Genomic DNA, 17,816 nt, shown 5'->3' on the forward strand with positions numbered 1-17,816 from the left:
CAAGGGGGAGGGGCAAAGGGAGAGAGAGAAGCAGACTCCCCGTTGAGCAGGGAACCCCATGTGGGACTCAATCCCAGGATCCTGGGATCATGACCTAAGCCGAAGGCAGACGCTTAACTGACTGAGCTACCCAGGTGCCTTAAAATTCACTTTAAACATAAACTTAAGGGAAAACTCAGGCACACCAATTTGATTTATATAAAAATAAAATTGGTATCAAGAAACTTCAGCAAAGAGGGGCGCCTGGGTGGCTCGGTCGTTAAGTGTCTGCCTTTGGCTCAGGTCATGATCCCAGGGTCCTGGGATCAAGCCCCGCATCAGGCTCCCTGCTCAGCGGGAAGCCTGCTTTCCTTCTCCCAGTCTCCCTGCTTGTGTTCCCTCTCTCATTCTCAAATAAATAAATAAAATCTTAAAAAAAAAAGAAAGAAATTTCAGCAAAGAGGTATTATTACACTGCATGTAAGGTTACTCTCTATTACTAAATAAAAGCTAAGATAACTACATATTTAAAAACATGGCTCCCAAATAGAGAGAAATATCAATAATTTCAGTCTGTTGATATCTGAAATTGCTAATCTGACATCAGGAGCAATTTTATCTTATGGATTTGGTCCTGACCAGAGGTATATTTTCTATAGCTCCTAGAAATTACTAAATAATGATCCCTGAATTTTAAGCTTTGGTGAACAAGAGTTCACCAAAATTTCTGGGTCTTCTTTTATAAATCACCCTTAGTTTTAATTTGTCTCCTTCTTTTGGAATGGTCAAGTCTGATTTCACTTATCTTTGGAGATGGTATAAGGTTTCCAGACTCTCTCCTCCTTCATGTTATTTATTACAGGTGTATTCATAGCTTGGCACTTGATATCCTGTCATAGTTGAAACTTCTAGGCACAATTACTTCCCAAGTAGGCTAACACCTGGGTGTTTGACAGTGCAATGGGGTTCTAAAAACATGAAATTAAAAGCCAGTGTGGTTTTGGTCCCTAGTCACACCTGTGATGCTAGCAGTTAGCAAAGTGGCAAAGAGGATTACATTAACTATGTCCTTCTGTTATCTCAGATAAGTCCACTCATGAGATCTAACACCTCCTAAGGGGAAAGGAAATGAACATTTATTAAGTGATACAGGACAAAAACTCTCTTGGATCTATATTTCATTTAATTCAACAATAACAAGTCTACTGAATAGTAATAACTCCCATTACACAGATTAGGAAATCTGTCCAAAGTAATCCTGCCAGTAACTGTAAGAGCCAGGTACTGAACCAAGGAGCTTCAGATTCCAAAGCCAGTATTTTTAGTACTCATAAGATTTATTTTTTTAAAAGATTTTATTTATTTATTTTATAGAGAGAGACATAGCGAGAGAGGGAACACAAGCAGGGGGAGTGGGAGAGGGAGAAGCAGGCTTCCCGCTGAGCAGGGAACCTGATGCAGGGCTCGATCCCAGGACCCTGGGATCATGACCTGAGCCGAACGCAGATGCTTAACGACTGAGCCACCCAGGGACCCCAGTACTCATAAGATTTTAAGGCTAGACCACTGAGGAGCATGTAGAGCACCTGGTACAATCTTTCTGTTACAGAAGAGGAAACAGAGGCCCAAAAAGATTGAGATTTGCCTAAGGACCTAATGCTTCTGGTGAAACTGGGATTTGAATTCAAGTCTCCTGATTTTCAGTGCAGTTCTGTGCATAATAATGATCCTTATTTTTGCTTCTGTGTGTGTTTGGGGTTGAGTCATGCTTGGTATAATTTATACATAATTTATAATGTCTTGACTCTCCAAATGAAATTATATGCATGTCAAGTTCAGAGATATACATTTTTAGTGACCAAAGATATTAAATGTATTTGGCAGGAATAAAAACTTAATTGGTATTTGTAAATTATTACATGTTGTAAAGAAATCTGTTGCCAATATACTTATTTATTCAGTTAATAAGTGCCTATTATGTACTGGCTACTGTGCTTGGCAATAAGAATACAACTGTATATAAAATAGAAGGATTCCCTATCCTTCTCATGGAATGTTTATCCTGGTGGAGGATACAAACAAATAAATAGGCAATTATAATGCAGTGAGTCAATGCTATGACAGTGGGAATACAAGATGCTATGGGAACAGGAAGCAGGGATACCTAACCCAGACTAGACTTTTTGAAGGAGGCGGTATGAAAGACGAGTAGGAGTCAGCTAGTTAAGGAAGAGGTATGGAGTGAGCAAATATTTCAGGAAGAGTATTTGCACAAGACATCAGGGAAAGGCCAAGGAAGCTGTGGGAGGAGAAATGAACCTAGAGAGACAAGCAAGGACCAAATCATACAGGTCCTTGAAAGAAAGAGCTTTAAAATCTTATCTATTACTATCACTTGGGGAACTTTAAAACAAACAAACAAATCACAGATGTCTGGGTCCTATCTCAGACCAATTACATCAGAATCTCTGGGAAGGAGACCCTGGTACTGGTGCTTTAAAAAAGCTAACTAGATGATTCTAATGTGTAGCCAGGATTGAAAACTACTGTTTAAGCTATATAGGGAATTTAAAATATATACTTATTACTGGAAATAAAGAAAAAGGTGATCTTAAGTAATTAACTTCTCTGGGCCTTAGGATGAAGCAGGGTAGAGGTAGCTTGATACAGTAAAATGAGTCAGAAAACACTGGTTTTGTCAATGAGTCTGTCACCTGACACCTGTGACCTTAGATTAACATGTCATTTCTCAGAGATAGTAATACTGCCTGCCTACAGGATTGCTGTAACTCAAGACAACACTTAAGAAAACAGCTTGATAACTGCTAATAAAATATGAACCACAATATTCCATGATTTATGCTGCTAAAATTGCAGTTTTAAAGATCATAAATATTTTTACCAAAGATGAGATCTTTTATGATGCATAAGGAACACATTTCACTTAAAGAATCACACCTATTTTGGAATTCAAGATATTAAAATAATAAAATAGAGAACTGATCCTTTTAATGCTACTCTACTTACTAAAGAGATCAACTGGGATTAAGTTAGCCCTTTTCAAATAAACAGATCAACAGAGCAAATGCCCTTTAATGGTAACAACAAATGTTAAAACTGTTCAGTAAAGGGCTCTAATCAGGAAAGTTACACACAAACTGTTTTAGGAAAAATGTTATTATGACCTATCTTCTTAACAAGTATTTTACTTACAAACTTAGGTGTTTTGTTTTGTTTTTAAGGGACTACTTATTTGGGATGGAGAGGATCTTATCCTGACAGGAAGGAAGCTCTGCCTCCAGAAGGACTGTTCCATACACAGAGCCAGGCAAAGTCACTGTTCTTTTAGTCTCCCTTTTACATATATCCAGCCCCATGAGAATATACACATTCATGCAGTAATCTTTCAGTTCAAGTGCAGTATTGTATCGAGTGACATCTCTTTCATGCTATATCCAATTTATTTAAAATTTTAAAGCTTTATATAAAAACACTGTTCTGCATTTACATGTGGCTCATTTTTAATTCTTCAAATAAAACTAACAGAAATGCCTTTCAAACTTTATACTCGCAGTCAATTGGATATTAAGTTAATATTCATTTACTTTCTTGCTATTTCCTCCACGGAGCTATTACTATTATGATGTGCTATCATTTCTTTCAGTCACCTATTTTGTGAAGAAATTTTATAAAGATAAAAAATGCACAAGAAACTTTTGAAAAAAGTTATGGATGACATTTTGATTTTACCCCAAAACATGAGACAAGAAAACTTAAAAAACAACACAAGCACCAACACACACACACACACACACTCTCTCTCTCTCTCTCTACTGGGTCCTCTTCAGATAATTTTGGTTGATGACACTGCAGAACAGTTAATCTGATAATTGAAATTTTCCATAACATGTGATGTTTAGCTAGAGATCTATGCTGTCAACCAGAATTCAACACTTCAGTTAAAAAATCTTAAAACTCGAATACACAGACATACTAACAAATTCTTACACTGCAGTTGCTTCAAGGGCCTCTTAATAAAGACATAAAGTATTCTGATTTATCTAAATTAAATTAGCAACATAGTATCTTAAGTATTTTTCAGGTCTTTTCTCAACATCATCACACAATCCAGCATAAAAGCAAATTTGTAAACAAATATCCCCGAGAATCTATTACCTAAGGAGGAAAGCATGCGACCAATACTGCCTGCAGTGGTTCAAATGTGGCCACTGAAATCATCCGACTTGAGTTACCAGGAGTTTATCTACCCAAGTTTTCGAGGGGTTCTCCCAGGCCTCACAAACTAGATTCAAAACATCATCTCGAAAACCCATGTACCGAATGTGCACAAAGGCTCTGGAATGAGGAAGCTTTTCTAAAACGAAATCACAACTCTTACCATTAACGAATATGCGGGCTGTTTTCCTCAAAGCCCCCCTTGTTGCGCTCCCTTATCCTTCGTATAGCTATGTAAACAGTTCCCTAGTTACTGACATCTAAGAAAATGGCTTTCAATTCCTAAGTCTGGGAACTAGCCACCATCACCACTATTCCTTTAGCATCCTAAAATAAACCCCTCAAGCCGCGGTCAAAACACAGGCTGAACGTCTGGTGTTTACATAGTCCAATCCTGGGCGTACCCTACCTTTCTGAACCACTTAGGAGCTATGAAACGGGCATCACATAATAGACTTAGTAAAGACACAAATCACGAGACACTGTCTCAGGCCTATGAATGAAGATCCAATACGTTTGATTGTCTCGGTTAAAAGGAAAAAAACAACCTCGAGAGGAAGGGTGGGAGGGGAACTGCGGGGTGGGGAGAGCGGTTTTCCTTCCCTGCCCCAGCCGGGCGATTTAAACTCAGCGTGAGGCAAACGCAGGGTCGCCGGGCTGGCGGGGCCGGAGTCCTGGGGCATGACAGCCCCTACGGAACAGCTCGCGGCTCCGCCAGGGTCCCTCACGCCGCGGTGTTCGCGGCAGCCCCGCCACCCGCGGGCCCGGTGGGCGTGCAAGGGTGAGGGGGACCGAGCTACCGCGCGACCGGGGCGGCGGCCCTGGGTGCACTTCCTCAGATTCCAGCCGCCCCATCCCAAAAAATGAGAGAGGAAGGAAACCTGGAGCGAGGCGGCAGCCAGGGGGAAAGGAGAGTTAAGCGGCGAGCCCTCGCTTCTGCATCTGGGTGAGGCCAGCGGCAGGCGGGGAAGAGGGAGCGGCGATCACAGGCGAACTCCGCCACGGGCCGACGCTGAGAGACGACCCGTGGGTAGCCCCCGCCCAATACCACGGGCGCGCCGGAGAGGCCCCCACACCCACCCGTTCCCATCCCGGCCGCGCCCGCTCCCGGCCGGTCCGCGCTCTACTCACGCTCGGGGCTCCTCCAGGCTCCGCGGCTCTAACCGCATCGGGTCCCAGCCCCGCGGGCGGCGGCGGCGGCGGCGGCGGCGCCGAGGGAGAGGAGAGCGGGCGGCACGGCCCCCGCCTCCCGGCCCCTCTCCCCCGCCGCTCCGGAGCTGCCCGGCCGGGCCCGAGCCCTGCCTCGCCGACGGCCCCAGCCCCAGCGGCCGCGGCAGCAGCAGCCCAAGACCTCAGCGGCCGCAGCGGCGGCACCGGAACTGCCGCTTTCTCCTTCTAGCTCCCTCTCCTCTCTAGCCCCCGCCACACGCCCCCGCCCCCGTCTCCTTTCTCTGTCACCCTGTTTTTTTTCCTTTTGTTTCCAGAATAAACTTTATTGGTCTCTTTTTCCGCTCACATCGTGTAAACAAACAACGAACTCTTCCCCACCCCCTCGACTCCCCCCCCCCTCCTCGGGCAGAGGAGGGTTAGAGCTGAGGAGGGGCTGAGCCTACAATACCCCGGAAGCAGATGTGCAAAGGAGGGGAAGTGAAATTGCTGAGACCGGGAGGGGGAAGTGGGCAAATCGGGTAACAGTGTGCCAGTGCGCCTGCGCCTTGCTTTTCCGCCCGAAGTTCGGGTGGTGGAGGCTTGCATTTCTGGAGAGCTTGTGTTTATGCCCGGTTTTTTTCAGCAGTGAGACTGTTGTGTCATACTAGGACTGCATATGTGTTGTGTATCTGTTTCCACGGGAACTAGGCAGGCTAGGGTAGAGATATAGGAGTATTGGGATCGTGAGTTCCTTCACTTTTACTCCCGTAGAGGAAATAAGATTTCCTCTTGTTTGGGGTCGAGAGAAGGGGCCCCAGTGTTTCACCGCCGCTGTCAGTGGCTAACTCAAAGTGGTTATGGATACTAGAAAGAAGGCATTTTAGGAATCGTTGCTGCGCGTCCTTCTGCCGATGTAAAGTTAAGTTACAGCCCAAATCGGAAGAGGAATACACTGCCATTGCCCTCTGCAATCCTTTGACTCACTCCGGGGAGAGGTTTTGCAATGCTTTTTTATTCAGATTTGAATCAGCTTGTAGGATTCAATTCTGATTTGAGAAGAAGAGCTTTTTTCGCGTAGTGCCCGAAGTGCACGGAGACTTCAGAAAAGCCATCTTAGCTATAGATTAGATTCAAGTTTTGGTGCTGCGTGCCACAGAAGCCCACTCCCCCCACCCTTTTCTTTGAGAGTAATGGGATCTGTTGCCTTTTGAGATCGGCGGCTAGTAAGGGTCCAGTGTTTTGCGTATTTCTCCCCCTGGTGGTTTTTCATTGTATTGAAAAGACACAGAAGCGTGGTTGGAAGTCTGCAATACAAGTCCTCAAACATCCGTTCTTGAATTTTTAGGTAGAGGACTTGGAAGTGATCCACCCTAGAGAGGTTACAGTCTCATTTGTCATCCAAGAGCAAAAACCTGACCAATAAGCAATTTTTGCTCGAACACCACACGCCCGTACGCAATCGTAATTGAGATTCATTCCTTTATGTTGTCATAGTTTCATTTGACTATTTCTTGTTTTCTTTCTTTCTTTTCTTAAGCTCTGGTTTTCATCTCACATTCCAGGGGTCTATGTTTCTAAATATTTTCCTTGAACAGGGTTTTTTTTGTTTTTTTGTTTTTGTTTTTTTGTTTTTCCGGCAGTTTCAGGACACGATGTTACTTACTCCAGAGCAGGGAATTTAAGGGCGGGGGGGGGGGGGGGGGAGAGGGAGCAAATAACACTGAATCTGGAGTCAAAGTAAACCTTAAGGCAGCATTTCGACAACTATGTTTCCATTCCAGGCACAGAGTTTTGTGAGATATTAATAGGAAGTCCGCTAGGTATATTTTTCCTTCTAAAAAAATTTTTTTTAAAGATTTTATCTATTTATTTAACAGAGAGAGACACAGCGAGAGAGGGAACACAAGCAGGGGGAGTGGGAGAGGGAGCAGCAGGCTTCCCGCGGAGCAGGGAGCCCGATGTGGGGCTGGACCCCAGGACCCTGGGATCATGACCTGAGCCAAAGGCAGACGCTTAACGACTGAGCCACTCAGGCGCCCCCCTCTAAAATTTATTTTTAAACAAGAAAATGCTAATTACATTGTATAATTTTTGTATGTGATGATAGGCACTTAAGAAATCGTGTCATAGCAGAAAATGCCATACCTGGTACTTGAATGCATGATTATTCACTTTGCAGTAATAGCATTTATTGCCCAATTCTCAGTTGATGCATTTGGTTTATTGGGTGACCATTGATCTATCATGTATTTTATCTTGCTTTCAAAGGTGTTTGCACTATTATTCAGGTATACAGTATGTTAGACATCTATATGACAAAGCTCATTGCTCATGTGTCCTGTAGCTATAGGAAGAATTCTTTTTTTAAAGATTGATTGATTGATTGATTTGACAGAAACAGCGAGAGAGGTAACACAAGCAGGGGGAGTGGAAGCCTGCTTTAGGCTTCCCGCTGAGCAGGGAGCCCAATGCGGGCTCCATCCCAGGACCCTGGGACCATGACCTGAGCCCAAGGCGGACGCTTAACACTGAGCCACCCAGGCGCCCCTGTAGGAAGAATGTTTTAAAGGAAAAGTTGAAATAGCAATTCTCAGACTCTCAAACGAAAAATGGAATACTTCAGAATTTAAGAATTGCATTCTAAGTTTTTCAAAGTTAGAAGGTGAAATGTCCAAGATGAAACAATTATTTTATTCTAACATATTGAAAATATAACAGCTACTTGCCTTTTGGATTTATTTCCATTGAAAATAAAGATAACTGATACTCAGAAGTGCACCAAAACATTCTCTAACAGCGCTTAAGTCATTGCTGAGCTTTGAAGTCACTTGAAAACAAGAATCACTTTGGTTGTGTAGCAATGTACTCTGGATGTATAAAATTGCCAAGTTCAACAGTGAAAACACACCAAGGGATTACAAAATGAGCTACTGTATAGCACTTTTTGATTCAGTTATGGCCAGAAAACATAAAATTTAAGTTATTTTCAATTTGTTGTTTGTTTTGCCCCAAAATATCTTACTGAATGTGCCATTTGCACTTATAAAAGATCATTTTATGTGCATTGTTGGGTGGAATGTTCTATAAATGTCAATTATATCCGGTTGGTTTATAATGCTGTTAGGTCTTCTATATGCTTACTGGTTTTCTCTATCAGTTCTATCAATTTCTGGGAGAGGAGCATTATGTCTCCAGCCATAATTGTGGATTTGTCTATTTCTCCTTTCACTTCTATGTATTTTTGCTATATATTGTATATTTTGAAGCTCTGCTGTTAGGTGCACACACATTTAGAATTACGTGTTTTTGAGGAATTGACTCTTTTTAACATTATGTACTATATCTCTTTGTTGCTCATAATAGCCTTGTTCTGAAATCTATTTTGTCTGATACTAATATAGTCACTCCAGCTTTCTTTTGATTAGTGTTCCCATGATATATGTTGGTCTCTCTTTTTATGCATCTATGTTGTTATATTTAAAATGGGTAACTTGTAGACAACACATAGTTGGGGCTTTTTTTTAATTTATTCCAACCTGAAAATATCTTTTTACAATTGCTATGGTTAGACAATTTACATTTAATATAATTGTTGATATGATTGGATTTTGGCCTACCATTTTATTATTTGTTTTCTGTTTGTTCCTTATGTTTTTTCTGTTTCTACTTTGCTGCATTCTTCTGAATTATTTGAATATTTTTAATTTTACATTTTAATTTATATGTTGTCTTTTTGGACATCATTCTCTCTTTTTTATTTGCTCTATGGCTTATAATATATGTACATAAACTTTCCCAGTCTACTGAGTGTTAGTATTACATCACTTTAAGTAAATTGTAGAAAGATACTTTGCAGCCATATAGGTCCTCTCCCCTGACTTGTTGACTTTTATGTCATTGTTGGTATATGTATTATATTTATACATATGGAAACCCCTTCAGATAATTTTATAATATTTGCTTTCAACAGTTATACATATTTTAGAGAATTTAAGCAGAAAAACAATCTTTTATATTTACTCACCCATTTCTATTTCTTTTCTTTCATTCCTAAAATTCCATGTTTCCTTCTGGTATCATTTCCCTTTAGCCTGAAGAACTTCCTTTAGCATTTCCCTTACAGTAGGTCTACCGGTGACAAATTCTCTTAGCTTCCCTTCCTTTGAGGATATTATTATTTTGTTTTTGTTTCTAAAGGGTATGTTAGCTGGTTATAGAATTCTGGGTTAACAGTTCCATTCCAATTTCTCAGTATAATTATAATTTTCAGTTAAAAAATAGTGTTAGAACCAAACACTATTTTTAATTTTGTATTTTTCCTTCTTAGTTTTACCTGTATTTTTCATACTTTTACCTACCTATATCTAGGAACAAGAAATAGTATTATCATGTGGTACTTTTACAGCCTTTTTTACTCAACATTATCTTTTTTTTTTGAAGATTTTATTTATTTATTTGACAGAGAGAGACACAGCAAGAGAGGGAACACAAGCAGGGGGAGTGGGAGAGGGAGAGCAGGCTTCCCCCCAAGCAGGGAGCCTGATGCAGGGCTCGATCCCAGGACCCCGGGATCATGACCTGAGCTGAAGGCAGATGCTTAACGACTGAGCCACCCAGGCACCCCTCAACATTATCTTTTTGACATATATATTGATCTAGTTTACCTATTTTAAAGGCCTGGTACACTTATCTCCTCACCCCCAGCTCCTATAGTCTCTTGGCTTGCTCACTTATTTTTTTCAAGTCTTTATTCCAAATGTCAGTATGGATTTCCCTGTCCATCCTTTTAAACATTATACACACACTCTTTCTCAGGGCTCCTGTTATCCCTTCCCAGCCTTGTTTTTCTCTATCACTCATATTACCATCTAAAATATTATTTACTTCTTAATTTATCATGTCTCCTATGAGCATGTAAGCTGCATAAAGGCAAGGATTTTTGTCTGTATTATTAACTGCTATTTCCAGTTTTCAGAACAGTGCTTGATGCATAGCAGCCATTCTATAAATATCTGTTGAATGAACAAATGAATTTTAGTGATATGCCAATCAATAGACAATTAAGTTATTTTCAATTTCCATTTATTTAAAAATTTCCATATTACAAGCAATGCTATGTTAGCTATCCTTCTATGTCTCATGTATGAATGTAAATTTCTAGGTGGTAGTGTGTGCACATTTTCAATTTTACTAGATTGCTAAATTGCTTTCCATAATCACTACACAAATTTACTATTCTATCAGTTGTGAATTTCCCCTTATCTTTCCTAACTATTGATAATGTTAGAGTTTTAAACTTTTGCTAATTATCGAGTAAAAACTGACATCCCATCACCAATTTGTTTTCCTTTAACATTATTGCTGTTGAGTTTCCTTCTGTTCTTTTTTAAAAAAACTTTTTTTAGAAAGATTATTTATTTATTTATTTATTTGAGAGAGCGAGAATGAGAGAGAGAGAGAGAGTGCGCATGAGACGGGGGAGGGTCAGAGGGAGAAGCAGACTCCCTGCTCAGCAGCAGGGAGCCCGATGCGGGACTCGATCCCGGGACTCCAGGATCATGACCTGAGCCAAAGGCAGTCGCTTAACCAACTGAACCACCCAGGCGCCCTTAAAAAAACTTTTAACGCAGTAACACATGCATATAGTTGAAAAGAATATAATACAAAAAAGATTATATAAAAAAACAGTAGTTCCCCACACCTTCTATTTTATTTTTGAAGACAAATCCATTAAACTTTTCAGTTATTCCAGAAATTCATATTAGGAACTATTTTGCAATTTCTTGTTTTAGCTCCTTTGAGTAGACACAAATATATTCTTCCCTTATCCTATACTCTCAGTATAATTATAATTTTCAGTTAAAAATTAGTATTTACACTATGACTATATTAATATTGTTAACTTCATAGCTAAGTAGTACATGTTTTTCTGTCTTGATATGCCTTTAATTTTCTTGAAGGACATAATTGCATCACTTATCATATGTATAACTTTTCTATATAGCTATTGTTACGTTTTTTTCCCCCACTTACACAACAATTATGTCATATGCCTAATACTAGTTCTCTTCCTCATTGCTCAGATATATCAGATAATACATCAATTCCACTTGGTCCGAGACCTCTTCCTGGAGCCCTTCGTCCTCCTGCTCCAGTCTGGACTGGTTACTTTCTAAGTTCCTGCTATCTGTCATCTGGGACTGCCCTTTGCTATTTCTTATTTTACTGTCTTTATTTCCTGAGTCCTGTGTTTTCCTCTTTCTCACTACTTCCTCATTTCAGAGGAGTACTCCTCTAGTAGCTTCTTGAGAAAGGGTGAATTGGAAGTAAATTCTTTGAGATTTTGGATATCTGAAAAGGTTTTTATTCTATTCCAGTGGTTTTCAACACTGGTGAATGTTGGAATTACAAGGGAGAGCCTTAAAAACAAAAACAAACAAAAAAAAACCTTCTCAGGCTCTGCCTCTGACCAACTAAATGAGGAGTCTTATATTAGGATCTAATAGTTTTTGAGGAGATTCTAATGTGATACCAGAGTTGAGAAACAGATTGCCTCAAACTTGAAATGAAGGTTTGGTTGGATGTGATAGGCAGAATTCTAAGATGGCCCTCAAGATTTCTTCTCCTTGGGGCACCTGGGTGGCCCAGTCATTAAGCTCCTGCCTTTGGCTTGGGTCATGTGGGATTGAACCCCACATTGGGCTCCCTGCTCCACAGGAAGCCTGCTTCTCCCTCTCCCACTCCCCCTGCTTGTGTTCCCTTTCTCACTGTGTCTCTCTCTGTCAAATAAATAATAAAATCTTTAAAAAAAAAAAAAAAGATTTCTTCTCCTTGTTGTACATGACTTGCATAATACCCTTCAATTGAGTGTGGGTGATACTAGTACATATAATGGGATATTATTCCATGAATAAGTTGCTAATCAGTTGACTTTGAGTTAATCAAAGAGATTATCCTGGTTGAGTCTACCTATTTAGGCAAATCTTTCAAGAGAGGAGTTTATTTATATTTTTCAAGAATCCATTTAATGTCATTTTAATTTTTTTAAACTTTTTAAAAAAAGATTTTATTTATTTGAGAGAGAGAGTGCGAGCGAGCAGAAGGAGGGGCAGAGGGAGAGGCAGGCTCCTCGCTGATCAGGGAGCCAGACACTATGGCAGCGGCTGGCCCCGTGTCAGGACCCCAGGATCATGACCTGAGCCAAAGACAGATGCTAAACTGCCTGAATCACCCAGGTGCCCAGATTTAACATCATTTTTATTTATTTATTTATTTATTTATTTATTTTTAAAAGATTTTATTTATTTATTTGACAGAGAGAGACAGCGAGAGAGGGGACACAAGCAGGGGGAGTGTGAGAGGGAGAAACAGGCTTCCCGCCGAGCAGGGAGCCCAATGCGGGGCTCCATCCCAGGCCTCTGGGATCATGACCTGAGCCGAAGGCAGACGCCCAACGACTGAGCCACCAAGGCGCCCCTAACGTCATTTTTAGGTGGGAATTTGGAGGGAGAGGAATTAAACTTCTATAGTCAATGTGCCATCTGCTTCTATTTCAATGTATTATTCTTCTTGATAGGAATTTATAATCAGTTTTCTATGTTATTCTAACTGACCTACCCATCTACAGATGTAGGAATTTATTTAGAATTGCATTGGGGCGCCTGGGTGGCTCAGTTGGTTAAGCAACTGCCTTCGGTTCAGGTCATGATCCTCGAGTCCCGGGATCGAGTCCCGGGATCGAGTCCCGCATCGGGCTCCCTGCTCAGCAGGGAGTCTGCTTTACCCTCTGACTCTCCCCCCTCTCATGCTCTCTCTCTTCCATTCTCTCTCTCTCAAATAAATAAATAAAATCTTAAAAAAAAAAGAATTGCATTAAATCTATAGGTTAATTTGAGAGGAACTGATATCTTTATAATACTAAGTCTTTTGTTCTGGAATTATTTATTTATTTAAACATTTTTTTATTTAGTTCAGTAAATTACCACCAGCTTCTTCATATAGAGCTTGTATATGTCCTGTAACCTTGATAGATATTGCATCTTTTTTTTTCCTCTAGGGGATAGAATCTTACTCAAACCTCCCCATTACATTTTTTAAACTGATTATAGAAAAGATTTGTATATTTATTTTTTATCTGATCACCTTAATAAACTACTGCAAGTTCTAAAAAATATAGTTGATTGTTTTATTTAAATGTGTATAAACCTAATTTATAAATGTGTATCATGTTTTTTTTTTTTAAAGATTTTTATTTATTCATTTGCAGGAGAGACAGAGAGAGAACAAGCGGGAGAGGCAGAGGGAGAGGGAGAAGCAGACTCCCTGCTGAGCAAGGAGCCCGATGCGGGACTCGATCCCAGGACCCTGGGATCATGACCTGAGCCGAAGGCAGACGCTTAACCATCTGAGCCACCCAGGCGCCCTGTATCATGTTTTATTATAAAAATTTGAGATGAAAGCTATTTTACTAAGCTTGATAAATTTTGTTAATAAATATTATTTCTTTGTTTTCTTGGAGCAATTATTCTGTGAAACTTTTTTTCTATTTCCTTTTTATGAAAGTAAGCATCATACATTGGAAGTTCCTCTTGATGGAGATATATTCACATACCTTCATTTGAGAAATATTCTGTAATCAAATAAGTTTGAAAAATGCTGTCTTGAAATACTCAACACCTAGTACAGTGCTGGGCACTTAGCAGTACCTTAATAAGAACTTATTGTATAAATGAATGTATTCAGTCTCCTAACCATTTTTCCTTCAGGCTTATTCTCTAAACACAGACAGATGGGATATGTTTTCTAAAAACTCTCCAAGGTGAAAATTTTATAACATCCCTAGATCCTATGTTAGTGTTTAACAAACCTCAATGTCAGGAAACTTCCTTACCCTAGGACTATTTTGCTGTAGTTTAAGTCATTTCCTTTTATTCTTCCTTTAGTGCTGTTAGAGAACAGGTTACCAATCCTTGGGTATAAATCTCAGAAGAATGTTACATGGAACTAAAATTTAGTTTAAGACGTGCTTTAAAAATTCTTTTCTCCTCCCTCCACCATGACTCTATAAAATGAGGAAAATTCTGCCATACATTTTTTAAAAAGTGGATTAATTTATAGCAGAATATTAGAAAAATATGTCCAACAATTTTAGAGAAAGGAGATACTTAAATACTTAAATGAAGATGTTTATCTCATTCTCCTCAAAACTCTTTAAACCAATGATTCTAAGCTTGGCTAATCTTTAAAAATGCCTGGGGAACTTAATAGATATAAACATTTTTAGTCCCCATTGCAAACATATTGAATTTGAATACCAGATGGGTGGTGCTTGGAAACTTGTAATTAAAAAAAAAAAAATTCGACTCTAGAAGCTTTCAGTATGTCTTCTTTATTTCTAGTGTTACCATGTTTTCGTTTGGGTCATTTTTTATACTTTGTACTAGGCAGTAAGGAAGCCCTTTTATAAAGTTGGAGATTTGTATCTTTTGAGTCTGGGAAAATTTTGTCTTTAATTATTTTCCCCCTTTTGTTTTCTTTGTTTTCTCTTTGTTTTTCCTTTGTTTTCTCTGTTTTCTCTGAAATTCCAACTAGTTGGGAATTTGAGCTTCTGGATTAAAGCTCTATTTTTCATCCCATTTTTCATATGGTAGCCATCTCTGATTTTTGTCAACTTTTCTCAACTTTACCTTTTAATGCTTCTATTGAATTTTTATTTTGATGGTCATACTTTGGTCATATTTAATTTCCTGGAGCTATTCTTCTTCTTGTGTGGTGATTTAAAGTATGTCCACAAATTCTTTGATACTCCCCTCAGAAAATAGAGCCACCTGTGAGTATGGGGTGGACTTAGTGACCTGCTTCTAGTGAGTAGAAAAAAAGTACAAGTGATAGTGTATGACTTTTGGATACCAGGTCATAAGGACACTATGGCTTTCTTATTGTTCTTTCTCTGGGTTACTTACTCTGGGGGAATCCAGTTGCTATGTTGTAAGAACACACATGGTGTTGTGGAAAGTTTCATGTAGTGAGGAACTGAGGTCTTCTGCCAACAGCCATGTAGTGAGCCATCTTAAAGAGGATCCTCTAGCCCCTGTCAAGGTCTCAGAGAGTTGCAGTCCCAGTTGACAGCTTGACTGCAGTCTCACGAGGGACCCTGAGCCAGAACCATCCGCTAAATTGCTTCCAGATTTTTGATCCACAGAAACTGTGAGATAGTAAATGTTTGTTGCAAGTTGCTAAGTTTTGGAGTAATTTGTCATGCAGCAATAGATAAGTAACATATCTTGCTTCTCAGGCTTCCTTTTTATAGCATCCTATTTTTGTTTCATAAATGCTTATCTTCTATAATTTTGCAGCACATTAATAATTTTTATTTGTTTATTTTAAATTTCTTTTCCTTACTCCATTGTCTCTTTTTTCCTCCAAGTTTTTGTTTAAATTCCAGTTAGTAAACATACAGTGTCATATTAGTTTCAGGTATAGAATTTACTGATTCAACACTTACATACAGTGCTCATCATGGCAAGTGCACTCCTTAATATCCATCACCCATTTAGCCCATCCCCCTACCCATCTCCCCTCTGGTAACCATTAATTTGTTCTCTATAATTAAGAGCCTGTTTCGGGGCGCCTGGGTGGCTCAGATGGTTAAGCGTCTGCCTTCGGCTCAGGTCATGATCCCAGAGTCCTGGGATCAAGTCCCGCATCGGGCTCCCTGCTCAGTGGGGAGCCTGCTTCTCTCTCTCTCTCTCTCTCTCTCTCTCTCTGTCTGTCTCTCATGAATAAATAAATAAAATCTTTAAAAAAAAAATTAAAAAAAAGAGCCTGTTTCTTGGTTTCTCTCTCTCTTTCTCCTCTTTTTCTCTTTGCTCATTTGTTTTGTTTCTTAAATTCCACATGTGAGTGAAATCTATGGTATTTGGCTTTCTCTGACAGACTTATTTCACTTAGCATAATATTCTCTAACTCCATCCATGTTGTTGCAAATGGCAACATTTCATTCTTTTTTAAGGCTGAGTACTATTCCATTGTGCATATACACACACGTACACACACACGCACACACACACACACACACCCCACCTCTTCTTTATCCATTCATTGGTTGATGGACATTTGGACTCTTTCCATAATTTGGCTATTGTTGATAAAGCTGCTATAAACACTGACGTGCATGTATCTGTTCAAATTAGTATTTTTGTATCCTTTGGGTAACTACCTAGTAGTGCAATTGCTGGGTTGTAGGGTAATACTATTTTTAACTTTTTGAGGAAACTCCATACTGTTTTCCAGAGTGGCTGCACCAGTTTGCATTCCCACCAACAGTGTAAGAGGATTCCCCTTTCTCTGCATCCTCACCAATACCTGTTGTTTCCTGTGTTGTTAATTTTATTTATTTATTTTTAAAAGCGCAGGGGGAGGGGCAGAGGGAAAGAGAATCTCAAGCAGATTCCACACTGAGCATGGACCCTGAGGCAGGGCTCCATCCCAGGACCTCGAGATTGTGACCTGAACTGAAATCAAGAGTCTGAGGCTCGGGGCGCCTGGGTGGCTCAGTCGCTGGGCGTCTGCCTTCGGCTCAGGTCATGATCCTGGAGTCCTGGGATCGAGCCCCGCATCGAGCCCCGCATCGGGCTCCCTGCTCCGCGGAGAGCCTGCTTCTCCCTCTCCCACTCCCCCTGCTTGTGTTTCCTCTCTCGTTGCGTCTATCTCTGTTAAATAAATAAATAAATAAATAAATAAATAAAAAAAAAGAGTCTGAGGCTCCACTGACTGAGCTACCCTAGTGCCCCTCCTGTGTTCATTTTAGCCATTCTAACAAGTGTGAGGTGATATCTCATTGTAGTTTTGATTGATTTGTATTTCCCTGAGATGAGTGATGTTGAGCATCTTTTCGTGTATCTGTTGGCCATCTGGATATCTTCTTTGGAGAAATGTCTATTCGTGTCTTCTGCCATTTTTTAACTGGATTATTTGTTTGGGTGCTGAGTTTGATAAGTTCTTTATGGATTTTGGTTACTAACCCTTTATTAGATATGTCATTTGCAAATATATCATTTGCATACGTCCTCTCCCATTCTGTAGATTGCTTTTTAGTTCTGTTGATTGTTTCCTTTGCTGTGCAGAAGCTTTTTATCTGGATGAAGTCCCAATCTTTGCTTTTGTTTTCCTTGCCTCAGGAAACATATCTAGTAAGAAGTTGCTCCAGCTGGTGTCAAAGAGGTTACTTGCCTGTGTTCTTCTCTAGGATTTTAATGGTTTTCTGTCTCACATTTAGGTCCTTAATCCATTTTGAATTTATTTTTGTGTATGGTGTAAGAAAGTGGTTCAGTTTCATTCTTCTGCATGTTGCTGTCCAGTTTTCCCAACACCATTTGTTGAAGAGACTGTCTTTTTCCCATTGGATATTCTTTCCTGCTTTGTCGAAGATTAGTTGACCATATACTCGAAGG

General features: G+C 39.9%; 1 protein-coding gene across 2 annotated transcripts in view; it reads right to left on the reverse strand.

The window, feature by feature from the left end:
* Positions 1-5,833, reverse strand: part of PIK3CA (phosphatidylinositol-4,5-bisphosphate 3-kinase catalytic subunit alpha) — a 78,807-nt gene extending 72,974 nt beyond the window's left edge. The window contains exon 1 of one of the 2 annotated variants that reach the window (XM_025878467.2): positions 5,347-5,833. The gene's annotated coding sequence lies outside the window, so the exon portion shown is untranslated. The remainder of the gene's footprint in view (positions 1-5,346) is intronic. The other variant, XM_025878459.2, reaches the window with a different exon arrangement.
* Between the last annotated feature and the right edge of the window lie 11,983 nt (positions 5,834-17,816).

This window comes from Callorhinus ursinus, unplaced genomic scaffold (genome assembly GCF_003265705.2).
Source record: "Callorhinus ursinus isolate GAN/ISIS: 27379988/994484 unplaced genomic scaffold, GSC_fseal_2.0 scaffold1, whole genome shotgun sequence".
NCBI lineage: Eukaryota > Metazoa > Chordata > Mammalia > Carnivora > Otariidae > Callorhinus > Callorhinus ursinus.